This window comes from Lagopus leucura, unplaced genomic scaffold, assembly GCF_019238085.1.
Source record: "Lagopus leucura isolate 7727_CA_CO unplaced genomic scaffold, USGS_WTPT01 Super-Scaffold_100002, whole genome shotgun sequence".
Lineage (NCBI taxonomy): Eukaryota > Metazoa > Chordata > Aves > Galliformes > Phasianidae > Lagopus > Lagopus leucura.
The window spans coordinates 13,228,806-13,243,897 of NW_024962263.1; the positions used below are offsets into that span (position 1 = coordinate 13,228,806).

The window sequence follows — 15,092 nt, forward strand, 5'->3', positions numbered from 1 at the left end:
CAGCGAGGCTGACAGTTAAGGTGCCGCCGCCGTGCCCCGAGGCAGGACGTCAAACCGCAGAGCAGCCCCGATGCCCCCAGGCGGGGCCGGACGGCCGCCCCCCCGACCGGGCTGCTGCGGAGGGCACGCCGTCCCCTCGGGCCGCCCCCCGGGCGGGGGCCGCACGCACGCCGGGGCGGCTCCGTCGCTCCCCGCCGCCCGAGCCCCGCCTCGGCCCTGCACCCGGCGGGGCGGGGGACGGGGGGCGGTGCCGGCCGCCGGGGCGAGGGCGCCGGCTACGGCGGGCGCGGGGCGGTCGGCGGCGAGGACGGCCGTCGGCAAGGTCAGCCGTCGCCCGGGAGCGGAGCGCGAGGCGCGACGGATGCCGCGGTGCCGCCGCAGGGGGAGGGGGGGGGCGGGGGCGGGGTGGGCGCGTCGCCCCCGCCACACCTCCCGCCCGCCGCTCCTCCGCCCCGGCCGGAGCCAGCCGCGCGTTTCGTAAGCGGCCGCCGCGCCCGGCTTCGCCGGCGGCAGGACGGAGCGGCGCGGCCTCCCGGTGCGAGCCGCGGGCTGCGGGGAGGGAGGCGGCGGCGGCGGTGGTGGCGGCGCAGGTAATGGCCGGGCGCGGGGGCGGCGGGGCGCGAAGGTTACTTAGAGAGCTGCCCGGCAGCGCCCGCCGCATCGCCGGGGTGGGCTCGTCCTTGCGCCTCGCTCGCGGGTAAAGCCGGGTTACTTGCGGACTTTTGGTTATCAGCGCTATAATCTACATGGAGTCTATGGCTTTTTTCTTTCTTTCTTTCCTTTTTTTTCTTTCTTTTCTTTTTTTCCTTCCCCTTCCCATGCTGGCAGTTAGCGGAGCGGATAGGCGGTCGCTCGGGAGCTGCCGCTTAGCGCAGGGTCCGCGCGCAGCCCGGCCCCGCAGAGCGGCGCGGAGTTCGGTGCGGGCGGAGATGCCGCCTCCCGGCTCAGGTCGCGGCGCGGATCTCCCGAGCGGTTCCCCGAGCCCAGCATCCATCGGCGGGCTCTGTTCCGACATGCCGGCTCGCGCTGGAGAGACTTTCTTGGGAAGCTTCTGAAGCTTGGGTATGCCTCAGGTCGGCAGGCGGGGAGGCGCTAGGGCGTGTGTTTCTGTCATATAGGTGTATGTTTTAAGAAAATAAAAGGAGAACAAAGCAAACAGGCTTCTGATAAGGTCCTGTTAATGCAGCTATAAACACTGTAATTCCTCCGCTCTCGTTTTCTCAGTGAAACTCTTCTTGCAGATACGGTCCATGGTTTGGTGGTTTTTTTTTTTTTTTTTTTTTTTTTTTTTAAATACTATCTTTCAGAGATCATTTGATACAGATTGGCTCAGGTTTTGGGTCTGCCTGAGGCTGCCGGAAAATACCTGTAACCTTCTGACTTGCAGTGTCACCAAGGTGTTGCTGGTAGCCTCCTGCATTCAGGCAGAGGTCACAGCCCTTCCGAAATGCCCGCGGTGTCTGAGCTAGCACAGAACTCGCAGCACGATGATAATCGTGATTCAGAAACAAAGCCTTCTGCTGGAAACGCTGTTCTTGGCTATGTAATGGGATTGGGTTTGAGCTTTTTGTTAACTGCATGAGGGGTGAAACATGGCATTAACTATCGCCGAGGCGTACGGGGTCAGGATGACTTGGGGCCATGGCTGTCAGGGGCACTGATGTATCATCAGGGCAGATAATTCCTTGTGTGCACATGCTTCTGTTGGTGACACGGCCCAAAAGCTCACATCTCTGCTTCAAGTCTGATGTGTCTATTGGAGGTTTTGCACAGCTTGCCAGGTATGTGGAGACAAATGAGAAAGGTGTTTGCTGTTGCTTGACTTGGGGGGAGAGAAGTTATTGGGGCAGTACCTGGTCCAAGTTTTATACATGTTGCGAAGTCTCCTTGGAAGCAGTGGCTGATGATGCTGAACATCCAGATTAGAAACGCCAGCAGGACAATCAATGCTGTTTCTGCCTTAATATGATATGTTTAAATTATACATGCAAATGAAGTAGCTTGGAAGGAGCCACTCATCCAGATAGGCTCCGGCATAGCAGAGCGTGCAGGGAGCTGGCAGGTAGAAGCTTCTGGGCACCGCTCCCCAGTCAACTCGGTGGGTCTGTCTAGCTCTGCCAGAATCCCTGTGTGTGTGTTTTTCCAGTGCCTCTTTCTGGCTCCATTCAGGGTTCTTGCATTGACCCCTTGATGGAGTGGAGCAGGAGCTCTATTAGTGACAGCCCTACGGAGGCTTCAGCATGGTTTTAACTTATCACATTCATTGTTCTGGTGAAATTGAAGAATGATATGCTCAAGCAAGCTTGCATACAGGGATGTTAAGCCAAGGGCTGCCTTCCATAAGCTTTCCAGGGTGTGAACTGTGCATCTTTTGTGCTTGCATACTGCTTGGAACAGATGCCATGTCATGGCTGGGTTTGGAATGGGGGAGCTGCCCTCACTTGGGACCAGTGAATACAAAGAAGGAGCAGTGCTACTTCTCTGGAGTTCTGTGGAGGATTTCAAGCAGAATTAAGTTTTCTAAGTCACTGAAATATTTTTCAGACTATGACCCCATTCACCAGTTCGTGCCTAGAGGGTACATCTCTACAGTGATACATGTGATGTAGGTGATCAGTTAGTGTGACTCTACCAAAGACCCAGGGATTTGTATTTCTGCACACAGCATTGACTTTAGGGTCTGGCCAATGGCTCTGGTCTTTTATTGGTTTTATATAATACTGTATATCTATATTTACATGTCAGGCAGTCCCACCGTCCTTCTTGCATCAGGCAGCAGTTATTCGGGCAAGTAATTTCTCTGGCTTGAGTGTGGCTGGCTGTTCAGCTGAGTAAATGATGTACACTGTGAATAAAAGATGGTGGATTTGGGGCATGAGTGCTTTAGTGGAGAATGTGGACAATGCATTTCCAAAGCCTGACATTCTAGCATGCCTTAAATTCTGTCCTGTTCTTAGGCTTTGCCTCTGTCTGGTGAGTGGGCTGGAGGGTGGATTTGCCTCTCATTCAGAGCATGCAGAGCTTCTGAAGAAATTCCGCAGCTGTTTTGGGTCAGCCCAGAGTTGCCTGCTTGCTGTGCTGGTGCTGTTTTCTCCACAAATAGCTTTGCTGTTTCTGGGCCCTGCAAAGAAAGGGAAGAGAAGCCAGCCCTCTGGAGCGATGTCCAGCTGCAAGAGGTGTCAAGGGCAGTCCTCCCAGCTTGCCAGAGTCTCCTGAGCTCATGAGGCCTTTGCCCCCTCTACAGGCAGCTGCTTTTCCGCCCACAGCAGTGTTATCCATCCTACAGGCACTGGCTTGGTGTGTCTTAGTGTAGGTCACCAGCATGGAGACCGTGATGTGTCTTGCTGCCTGATGTGACTGCCCCAGGTGAGGAGCTGAGGTCTGGGATGGGAGTACCTCCCTGGCAGCGATCCTAATGAGCAAGAAGCACCAGCAGCTTCCACACTCATCCTTGGGTAACAATCCTCCAGCTTGTAGCAATGGCTGACAGTCCTGAAGGCCATTGATCTCCCACTTGGTAGGACTAGAGGCTGGATAGATGGGAAATCCTCAAAGCAGTGCTGTCTTTGGCAGGGGAGAGATGACTTGTAGTGGTCAAACACAGGGCCTGTGCAGGCCTGGCCATGCCATGTGGTGTGCATGGTCCCCACGGCAGGGGTTGGTGTGAAGTAGTGCAGTAGGAGGGCAGAAGGGCAGAAGACGTGTACCTCAAGTAGGCAGGGCTTGCAAATTGCATTTCCTCTCAGCATGGCTGCTCTTTGGTTCATAAAGTAGGAGCTGCTTGAAGCCTGGGAGGGACAGAAGGCTGGCGGCCACAGATGGGAGCCTGCTGTGTGATCTCCAGGGCTCCTTGAACTGAGTGGAATGAGCAGGGAGGACTTTGGCAGAGGTGTGCAATAGCATTGCAATTATCTGGGTGCTTGCAGGCCTCATCTCTTTGAGTTCAGTGGTGATTCAGTTGTCCTGAAGACAGCACTCAGTACCATGTGTTTCCCCTACAATAGCTTCAGTGAATGGAGCTTAATTCCCTTGCAGCCCCCTCCTGACCTGTTAGGTACCCACTGTCAGAGTGGCCCTTCAGAGACTTCCAGCATCCATCTTTGATGTCAGAACCATAAGGATCACCTTAGTGGGCTAAGCTGGATCTCTTAACAGCCTTCCAAACTGTGTGCTATGTCACTAAGATTAGAAGCAGCTGTCAAAGTGAGGTGGAACGAGAAGCTGTATAGCTGGAACTCCATGGCAGGTTACAGGGCGCAGAGCACCAGACTGTGCAGGAGGGCTGCAGGTCCCTCTGTCCTTCTCCCAGCCCAGCAGTGGCTAGTGAGGTGACACAGCAAACATCTGTGACAGATAACAGCAAGCCTGGGGCTCACAGCAGATGTGTGCAGGTCCTTCCTCTGAGGGCGCTGGCCTTAGAGCTTCTGTGTGAGAAGCCCTGGGACAGGAGCCCAGCATTGCTGCTGCCACATCCCTGCCTGCTTGTGTTAACCAGCATTGGATGTTTTGAGTTAGCTGCACATGCTTAGTGATGGGCTGGTGCTTTCTGTGTTAGGTTTTATGCCAAGAGCTGGGGAAGGGATGCTGTGGGCTCTGTCTGAACCTGGGGACCTGGTAGCTCCAGGTTACCCAGGTTCCGAGGGCAAGGAAGGACGGCAGCAAAGCTTGCTTTGTTAGGAAAAGCAGCGTGCAAAGCTTGCGACAGTTGCTGCCAGCACCTGCTAGACAAGGTAAAAATACTAGAAAGAAAGAAGAAGGGGGTGTTAACATATGGGAGCATAAAAAGACAAATAGAGTTTTTTTAAAAGCACAAAGCCTATATAGTGAGTGTGCCATCAGACATGCTGCCTCTCGTCAGCTAATATCATCTGCAAATAAAGCAAGTCAGGTTGTTGCTATTGCAGCTGCTTTCCCTCATGAAGCAGGATGAGCCAGACTCGTCCAACTCTGAGAAATGTGTTGGCAAGCAGCCTGAAGTCCAAGGTGCACAGAGTAATTTACTTTAAAAAAAAAAACAAAAAGAAAAAACAAAACCACACATAAAAACATACCAGCAACAAACAATGTAAGGCTTATCATCCAGGATGAGCACGTACAACCATAATGTTTGCTCGCAGCTGTGTTTTCTATGACACACTCTTAGAAGTTGCTCTTTGGCTGCATTCACCAGCAAACACAGCCTAGAGGTGATCGGCTTCTTCCCTGACCTGCAGTTAACAGCGGTAATTATGCTTAAAGAAGTTTTGGTGTGGGAGGGGTTCGGAGGTTTGGAGCTGTCAGCTGGGTAATTTGGGATCCAGGCCTTGGGAGTTTTCATCTTGACCTTGGGCAAAACACATCAGCTGCTCCGTGGTTCTGCTTTTCAAATCCGATCTGTTACGATTCATTTCAGAGCAACTGATTGATATCGGTCTTGGTTTCCTCATCTTAAGCAACCCCAAAATCCCCAAATGTTTGTGCATGAAATTGAAGTTCAAATATGAAATCTCCCTCTCTCCTCCCTGCTCTTTACCTCTGATAGCTGGGGAGGAAAAAGAATCATTCGTAGCCATCTGCTGGAGGCATCAATCACGCTGGGAGCAGTCTGCTGGTTGTTCCACATGTTATTAATGATGAAAAGATATAAACATACGAGCTCATAATTATGTTGCTTTCAAATTACTTACAAAATAATGACAGTAGGAGAACAATGAGGTTACAAAATCCAGCGGACAAAAGCAAGGAAGTGCCAGAACTAACATTACACGGCTCCCCTTTGCATCTGCATTATGATACAATCTTTAATTCTGTAATCGCATCATTTTTTTCCTTTCAGAGTCCCTCTTTTAGTGGATAGGTAGTTACTGCATAATTCGTTTTCTCTTCCCCATTTACTTTCTGCATGCGTCTCCACGTATTTATTTTACACCCCACCCAAACCTCGAGCTGAGCAGTGCTGTTAGTTCCTTCCTGGGGGCTTCGCAGGCAGGGAAGTTCTCACTCTTGCAACATCTCAGGATGCTGGCACTGCATTCATTTTCAGGAATGGAGGCAAAGAGCAAACAGAGCTCAAATGATGGAAACTTCAATTTTTGGCTGCCTAAAAATGATGCTGAGGGATGTTTTTGTTTTTCACTCACCCCAGAGTGCCTGCCATGATGTAGCAGTTCATCTGCTAGAAACACAGGGGCAGCTGACTGGAGCTGGAAGTCTTGGCACTCTTGCAGGGCAGCCTTAGATGCACTGGATTTGCAGAGAGCAGGGAAAAACTGCTTTTAGCAGTTGAGCTTGCTGAGCGTTTTGCAAATACTCAACGTGAGAGAAAGGCAAGTCCTGCCTGCAAGGTGGAGCATCGAACTTTGCAAGTAAAGTTGTCTCTCTTTTCCTGCCATGTCTTGTTCACTTATCTTCCTTGTTTCCACTGAGTGGGGCAGGGTCTGAGGGACCACTGTCACTTTATTGCACAGTCCCTATCTTTTTTGCCTACAGAAGCTGATTTGCTGCTTTAGAATTAGAGAGAGCATCAGTGAAGACGTGTTACAGGAGCTGGGTGAAGGTTGAGGCAGTTCTCGTGATACCTCTTAATTTTGGAGTGCTCAAAGTTCACAGACCTTGTATTAAGAATCTACCGCATCTGAGCCTTTATGTAATTTTCTAACTGGACAAAGGGAAATGGGAGAGATAAATAAAAAAAATTGACCTGTTGCATGAATCTGCAGTGACCCGGGTCATCCACGGGGCTTAGACCTTTGGGCTGCAGCATTAATTTCTAATCCATGAGCTAGTAGTTTGCACCAATTGGCTTTGGATGGTACTAATTGTTAGAACGGGGTGACTGCTCAGCAGCTCGTATGCTGTGCTGGGGAAGCTTTCTGGCCCAGGTCCCGTTTCAGGATGGACTAGGCAAGGTACTGCTGCTTCTCAACTCCTCTGTGACTTGCTTGTTCCTCCTGCCTCGGTTTTCACCCCTTCCATCCTTTTTGGTCCTATCCATCTACAACACCTGCCTTCTGCCTCTCCTCTGGCTTGCTGGTGCCACAGCTGTGGCCCAGGCCTTTCCATTAGTGCTGCCAGTGCTACCTATAATTTTTCAGAGGTCCTGGATCTAGATACCATAGAGGTGTTGTGTGTCATCTTGACTGAAATTCACATCTAGAATTTTTATGTTTTCAGACTGTAGGTAAAGGCCAGTCCAAAACCTTGAGCGAAGCATCTTTGGGGATTAATCTTCCTTGCTTTTAGTGTACAGCTATTGCTGTGGACATCCTCTGAGATCAGGCAGTGGGGTAAATGGCTGCTGTAGGCCAACCCTGTAAAGCAGCTTTCTACTTAAAGAATATGCTGTGCTCTGTTTCTCAGCGTTTCTTTGTATGTAGTCTCACTTGATCTCATCTAGCTTGTTCTACTGTTAAGCCTGGGTAAATATGCTGTTTTATAGGTCTGAATATGAGGCTTAAATTATTTTGCTGCATAGAAGAATGAGGAAGACTGGCCATTTACATTTCTTTTAGTTTTTTGAGGGGCGTGTGGATGTAGGTTCTAGAGGCTGGGCTTCAACGGAAGAGCAAATTGGTGCATCTCAGTCACTTCCTGGAGGTAACATGTAGTCTGATCCAGCAATTAGATGCTTTTTGGCCTGTATTTAAATTATGCTGACCAATTTACAGTGAATGTCTTCCTAGAGCTTTGTTCAGAGGAGAGGTGGGAAAGGAAGGTTGGTATAAACCTCACACTGCAGTAAGAAAGGAAGAAGCAGAAATTCTGATTCTGGTGAAATGAGTGTAACAGTTGGCTTTCTTTACGCTCTTGGAGCTTTTTTGTTTCATTAAAATAGATGAAGAAAAGTGGATACCAGCAAAGAAAGTGACTGTTGCCAATTGAGACTGGGCTTGGAATGGCCAGCCTGACCTGCAGTGATACAAAATGGGATGAGAATGGCTTTAAACTCAGACTTGTGTTCTTGGGAATTTGTGATATTAATCATGATCACGACAGATAAGAAACATGTCAAATTAGAATAATAAAAGAATGACAGAACAGAGCATCTTTAAAAGTTTTGGATGACTTGACAGATTGTATGTCTCTACTAATTAATTAATAAGATAGATACTGAAATCTGGCATCAGCCATTTCTCCCAGCACTGACACTATGTGTGAACAAGTCCAAGTATTTTGGAACTGATCTTTACCTATTTGAAAAAGAAAAAGGTACTCAAAGGAGCATAGCACTGCTTTTTGGCTCTGATCTGCAGGTTTTTGGAGCCAAGGACGTCGTCTGAAGAGTTTGGGAAAGGTAATGGGGAAAAAATGGCTTGTATCAAAACAGAGACCTACACAGCTTTCAGAGGGGCAAAGAAATGGTTCTGTGTATTGGAAGAAGGTTGCACATCACTGACCTGGCCACCTCCAGCCTGGAAGGCAGCCACGAGCGTGTGTGATCTGGTTGATTTTGAGTAAGGGTCACGTGTTGGCTTCAGGTGATCTCTGCTGCAGCCTTGTTCTGGATAATTTGTGTGTGTTTTTCTTCTGAGGGCATATTTATGCACCGCAAGTCATCACAGCTACATGGGGACATAGGCCATTGCCCTGTGGTGTGGCCTCGTGTTGCATGTGCCTTGCTGGCATCCTTCCACCTCCAGCTCTGCCTCCCCCTCTCCTCTTCCTCAGAGCGCCTGCGGTTGGTTGGATGCTGAAAGGCACGGACAGGACTTTGGGAGAGCTGGCTCAGCAGAAGAGGTGGAGAGCCAGCTGATGCCAGTATTAATATTCTTTCAGAATTGATGGATGAGACGATTATAAAATTGCAGAGGGAAGTGAAACTTAAAAGGAATCCATGTTTTAATTGCATTCTGGATTTTTTCAGCAGCCAGCTTCTAAGGTGCATGGCAGATCAAGCATTTTTTTTTTTTCTTTTTTCCAATGAGTTTGTTGATGTAGACTGCAATATATTGTCCAGAACAAAAAGAAAAAAATAAAAGCCTGGGCCAGTCTGTTTTCTTCACTCTGGTGCTCTCAGTCTTCAGTTGCATTGCGTGGCAGTGTGCTGTGTCTAGACAGTCAATCAGGTCTGAAAAAGAAGAAGAAAAAAGGAGGCTATATTGAGCAGCTCCTACTTCACCTGTGATGGTGAAATGCTCAAGCCTGCATGAGGCATCCAGGTGGTGGGCTTGCATTTCCCCTATGCACCTCGCATTTCTATTGATAGGAGCAAGATGCTGGAGCCACTTGGCTTTTGGAGATGGGTGCCATGGGACCTAATTTCCTCCATGCTCCATGCCAGCTACTGACACGGGCACTGTGTTGCCTCATCCCTGATGCAGTAATGTCCCAGCTGATGAATCCCTGTCTCAGCCTGTGAGAAGCACAGATCACAGTTTTAGGCACTAGATAGCTAACTTCTGGTGAATGCTGACTCAAAAACACAACCCAGATGTTTGTGTGCTGTGTGAGGTTTTCTCATGGACAGCAGTTTTGGTGGAGTATGCTTCATCTAGAATTGGACCAAAACATTCTTCATCCAATTTTGATTTTCTGTAGTCTTTAACAAAAACACTGCTTGGTAGTGGTTTTCCCTAGTCCTTCTTTCCTCTGGGATTGAAAACTCTGCTGAGTTTCTTAAAGCCTAATTTGCCCTAATTGCACTTATTTTGAGAAAGTACATATGTAGGTAAGTTAATTAAGAGGAGGAAGCATCAGCATATTTTCCACTTGCCCCCTCCTGCTTTCTTGTAAATAAAAAGCTGAGAGAATGAGGCACCTTTTTAGAAGGTCCTGTCCAGAAGCATGGACTCATGTCCCAAACTTGGCAAGTCCTGGCATTTAAGCAGCCCTCCCATCAGCTGCAGTCATGTTATGTAAGCGGTGTGCTCAGGTGTTGGGTGGACTCGTTCTGAAAGTGATTAATTTGGGGTGGAGGTGTTCTGCCCGAGTGTCCTGGCATGCTGGTTTTCAAGCTCCATGCCCTCTGCCTCCCTCTGTGCCCTGGAAGGAGGTCCTGGGTCCGCTTAGCAGTGACAGGTTCCCTCTTTCCCCCACTTATCTTCCCCGGGCAGCAGCTGCAATCCAAGCAGTGAGGTTTAGAGATGAATTCCTCTGGCTGCGTTTCCCATCCTAGTGCAGGTTGGCGTGTTAATGCTCTGAGGTAATTAGGAAGAGTGGCATACTGAGGAGCCTGCTTGCTGTGGGAGGCAAGGTAGCCAATAGTCTGAATGCCATCAGCCCAGGCACGAAGCAGTTGTGTGGATGTTAAGATTTTGTGGTGTGTTTGCGTGTGGTGGCTGTACGTCAGGCACAGCTGGCAGTGCTGATAGGAGGATTTCTGTTATACAAACACTTGTTGCTCAGATGGGAAAAACTTGCTGATAGAGGCATTTGATGTCCAACAAATCAGCTAAGCAGGGAGCTGCTGCTGCTGGAGCTGTGCTGGGAAGGGCTCATGGCAGCAGGATGCAGTGCCGAGCTGTTCCTCTTGCTGTTTGGAATATTTAAATTCCTCAAGACTTCATTCTTAGCAATATCATATAGAAATGAACTGGAGTTATGCTGTTTGCAGGTGCTTGGGAGCCTGTTTTCTTTGTTCCAGTGTGGCAGGTCTGCTAACAGCAGTGACTGCAGCTACACATTGCTTGTCCAAGTGTAGCCTTCACACCTGTTGTCTCCATATCCAGCAGCTCCTTGCTTAGCTGGGGACAGACAAGCTTGGGAGGTGCTCTTGAGGTGTTCTGACAGCTGGGGGATGGCTTGGGCTCAAACACGAGGTGATATTGCTGCCAGCTGCAGCTGAGCTGTGGTGTGCTGCGTTATCACACGGGGCTGGTTCTGAGTGATGGGGCAGCTCCTGCACATGGGGCTGTGTGGGCTGAGGGCACATTGTGTAAGCCTGGGAGGTGCTCACTGAGAGGCCAGTATGGTTATTTGCATTACTGATGAGATGATCAGTACTCTGTGTTCATAGTTCTCATTACAGACCTGTGGATGTCTGGGATCAAATAGAAGGGATTTTTGTATGTGTGTGTAATTCATGAGATCTGCTGTTTGAACCTTCATTAGTACTCATTTATTTTGTTCCAAAGTGGTAGTGAAGCTGGAAAATTCCAGTTGTTGTGCTGTCAAAAGGAAACAAAGGCAGCTGTTGCATTGGGGTAACTTGGCTTCCCAGAGGCTTGGCTGATCCTGAGCACTGATGTCACTACTAATCGGTGAAGTACTGCAGGGCAGGCAAAGTGCAGAGGGACCAACTTCTCTTACCTTCTAAACATGTATTCAGAACAGGTGAGTAGCTGCCTTTGCATTGGAATACTCTTATTTTTACAGGAGAAATCACGGGGCCAAGTCCTGTGCTTCAACGCTGTTTGTTCTCGCAGTGATTTAGAAAAAGTTACTTCTATGAAGAAAAAATGGTGTTAGTAGCAACCTGTAGTAGCTTTGCAGGTTATTCTGCTTTGTGTTCTGGTAGTATGTAAATGTGGGCTTGGTTCTCCACTTCCTTGCCCATTCCCTTTTCTAACTCCAGAATGTTTATGATCGATTTAAAGCTAGTCAAGAGTCTCACATAGCCAGTGCCCAGTGGTTTTTTTTTCTGTTAGTCCACTGACTTTTGTTATATTAGTTAGTACCAGAGACGTGGGCAGCTCGTAGCTCAATTCCGTGCCGTGTGTTGCTTGGAGTGGCTTGCCTGCTGCTTCTCTGTCCCAGTATCACAATTCATGAGCTTCTCCCATCTGTTTCATTTGCAATGCACAGCTCTAAGCAGAAGCCAACACCTCTCTCACAGGGGCTGAAGTCATCGGTGTGACATGCCCCATGCTCTTGAGATGCAGTGGCTTCCCCCTTGCACAAATCCAATCCTGCACAGTAACAAGCAGATCCTGTTTCATTTCTGCATGGCTTGCTCGTGCAGTGGAGTGGATGCAGAGAAATGTACGTGAGCATCTAGGTGGGGGAAACCACCTTTGAATGCTTCAGTAGTGTCAAACGTGACAGAAATGCTGAGCTTCTGTATTAAGTACATCTTTTCCAAGAGGAAAAAAAAACCCTTAATTGTACTTTTGAAAGCAAAACTGTTGGCAGATTGTTCGTTAAGTAACTGCCTCTGTGACATCATTAACGTTTTATTTTTTATTCTTGCTACTGAGAAGCAAAATAAATAAGAGGCCAGGAAGACCAGGTAACCATTAGTTTGGGTTTTTGTTTGTTTTACTCCTTTAATGCATCCTCTTTCTCAACGTCTGATGTCCTGACAGTCTTTTTTGACATCCTTTGAGCAGGGGACTGGTGATACGAGTCATCCAAAACAGTGAGTCCCATCAGTAGTGCTCTCTGTTCAGAGCTTCCCAAGCAGCCAGAAGCCTACTGACCTTATTAAAATCAGTTTTTAAGGTTAATGAAGATGAGCTTCATCTGAAAAGCGTACTGTAAATTGGCTGTAGCACACCAGGAAAGCATGGCTTCTTCACTCATGTCAGTATAGATGTGTTCAGGCTCTCTGGGTCTTGAATGAATGTTCTTGAAGTGAAGACTGGGAGTCTTCTAGGCATTAGCTGAAGAAGAAAACACACACCACTTGAGGGCTGTGAAAATAATAAGCAGAACGAAATACCAGTTGCAGTTCTGTAGTGCCTTGTAAAAGGAAGCTGCTAAACACATAAGTAAACAAGTGCTTGTGAACTGTGTTATATGACTTGTTTTGTAAATTTCCCCTTTTTGCCATTTTCTGTTGAAAGACTGCTGGCACCTTTTTGCAAGCAAAGAGAAGAAACTACTTTGTATGAGTAGCAGCAATTTCAGGAGATTGCTTGGTGTCTCAAACAGCTTATTAGGTTTCTTTGGATTATCAGATGATACATTTAGTATGTGGTAGTTTGTTTCAGGAGTGCATCATGTAAATAAATTTGATTATGATAGTGTGCATGCATCTTCCATCAGTTTTTTTTGCTGCATTTTCTAGCTTATAAAGCACAGAGCTCCAGATACTGGCAAAATCTCTTCTTGTAAATTCCCTTCCTGTGAAAAGCTGGTGCAGAATAGTATGGTTGTAGCAGAGGGAGAGGCCAGAGATGTCCTGCACCTCCCAGAGCCAGAGAAGCAGGCCACGCATTGTTAGCTTTGTAAGCTTTGGGAGTGCAGTGGATGTTTGGAAGCAGTGAAAATAGATAACCGTGTGGCAAGTACAAGAAATGATTAACTCTGCTGCATTTATTTTTACAGTGAAATTGCATTTTCACATCTCCATGAGGGATGCTTTATCAGGATGAGAACCCAGCAAAGCATTTCTTTTTGTGGACATAGCAATTTTGGTGCAGATGTGATGAAATTAGCGGCTCTCTTGATGAAAACACAGCGAGTTGGTAAAGCTGCAGTTTTGCAACTATGACTGCATCCTCTCTAAGGATGGCAATGTGGCTGTGGTGTTCTGAGGTTTTATTTCTTCACCTTCCAGGTTGGCTGGAAAAGTTATGTTGGACAGTGCTTGTCATAGCAAAATTAAGTCGTGGAGATTTTAGTACAAAACTTGGGATTAATAACTACCCAGGAGATAGAGCATTATTTGGGGGAAATTTGATTTCACTTTTTAGTGACTCAGAAAACTCAGCACTTCAGATTTGAATCATGTTTTTGAAGGTGTTCTAACAGGACTTTCAATGTTGTGGGCACGTTGCATTCAAACCATATACCTGTAAAAACCTGTGAGTACCAAATGCTTTTGCTTGTGAATGGGACAATTGCTTGGCCCACACTGCTTTTTGTGTTTGCATGCAAAATAATTTACATTAGCAGCAGAGCATTCTGTGTGCAAGCAGGTTATGCAGTACTGATCTGTGTTCAGGCAAAACAGGCTTAGGAAATGTAACTTTAGGAAGGTGCTTAGGTAGGGCTGAATATTTGCTGGAGACCACCATATTGTGCCTTGTAAAACCAGAAGGGGGAAAACAGAGTGGAGAGGGTGGAGGCTACCTGGCTGCTGTAGCTAGGATCCAGTCTATTTAGTCAGTGCAGTGCACTTTTGATGATAGGGAATTATGCAGGGCTCTGTTTCAACTGGTTTCCAAAATGACTCAGTATAAGAACTGACAGTGAGGTCATGTGGATTTCTTTTAAAGGACCTGTTGTACTAATTAGGTTATGTTATGTGGCTTAGCATTAGTTAAGCATGCCCAGGGTTACTGGTAGGAGTTCAACCTTTAATTTCCTGCTGGAAGCAACTTCCCTTCAAGATGTACAGCAGTTGTCATTAAAGGCTGTAACACACTAATCCCCATGGCACTGTTTAAATTATGGAGGAAAGGGGATCAAAGAAGCTGCAGAAGGGAGAAGGGGAATTGCTGTGTTGAGCAATTGCACGGCTTAACACTCGATGTCGCAGGGAGAAGATAAGTTGTGTCAGTGTTAGTAAATATTTGAGCCTGTTCATCAGCATGTAATATATGTATATATAAATAGTGGCAGCTATGATTATGTATAATGGTTTATTATGTAATTGCTTGAACAGGGCAGAAAAGAAAGTAAGACTTCCAGACTATTTCTTTGGCTCATTAAAAACACTCAGTTCCTCCCTCTCCACCTCCAGGCACTCCAAACTCTGCTCACACCTTATCTGAGTTCGCCCTGGCTTCCTGCTTTTCCCTGTCCCCATCCACCCTGTTTCCTCTTGTTCCTGCCCTGGTCTCCAGCTCCTGCAGGGAGCCCAGTGTTTTTCTCAGGTTATTTTCTGCAGTCTGATGCACCCTTCCTAATCTCAGTCTTAAATTTCTATAGCAGATATAAGTTAGAAAAGAACGTTTATTTTTTGAGCATCTTTGTCCAGTGTTGGTTTCCAGATACTGTGCAAAGGATGGGTGGAGCTGTGCTACAAGGAAACTTGGTGTAAACCTTGCTGTGTCTGAAAAAATCTCCCATCTCTTTAACAGTAATTCCAGAGGTGTAATTCTCTGAAGGCTCAGACTCTGAGTCCTAGAAAGTCAGTGCCCACTAAGAAAACCTTAATCCCCCTATGCTGCTGGCTATTTGAAGTCCAGGGGCAAAATTCAAGTCCTGAGGTGTGAGACTCTGTGCCTGTGTAGGGCTGCGCTGCAGTCCCATCTAAACCAACCAGAGCTTTGCACTGCCAGGCTGTG

General features: G+C 47.7%; 1 protein-coding gene across 1 annotated transcript in view; it reads left to right on the plus strand.

Moving 5' to 3' along the window:
- The first annotated feature begins 276 nt into the window (after nt 1-276).
- Nucleotides 277-15,092, plus strand: part of RNF152 (ring finger protein 152) — a 38,570-nt gene continuing 23,754 nt past the window's right edge. The window contains exon 1 of the mRNA XM_042869889.1: nt 277-322. The gene's annotated coding sequence lies outside the window, so the exon portion shown is untranslated. The remainder of the gene's footprint in view (nt 323-15,092) is intronic.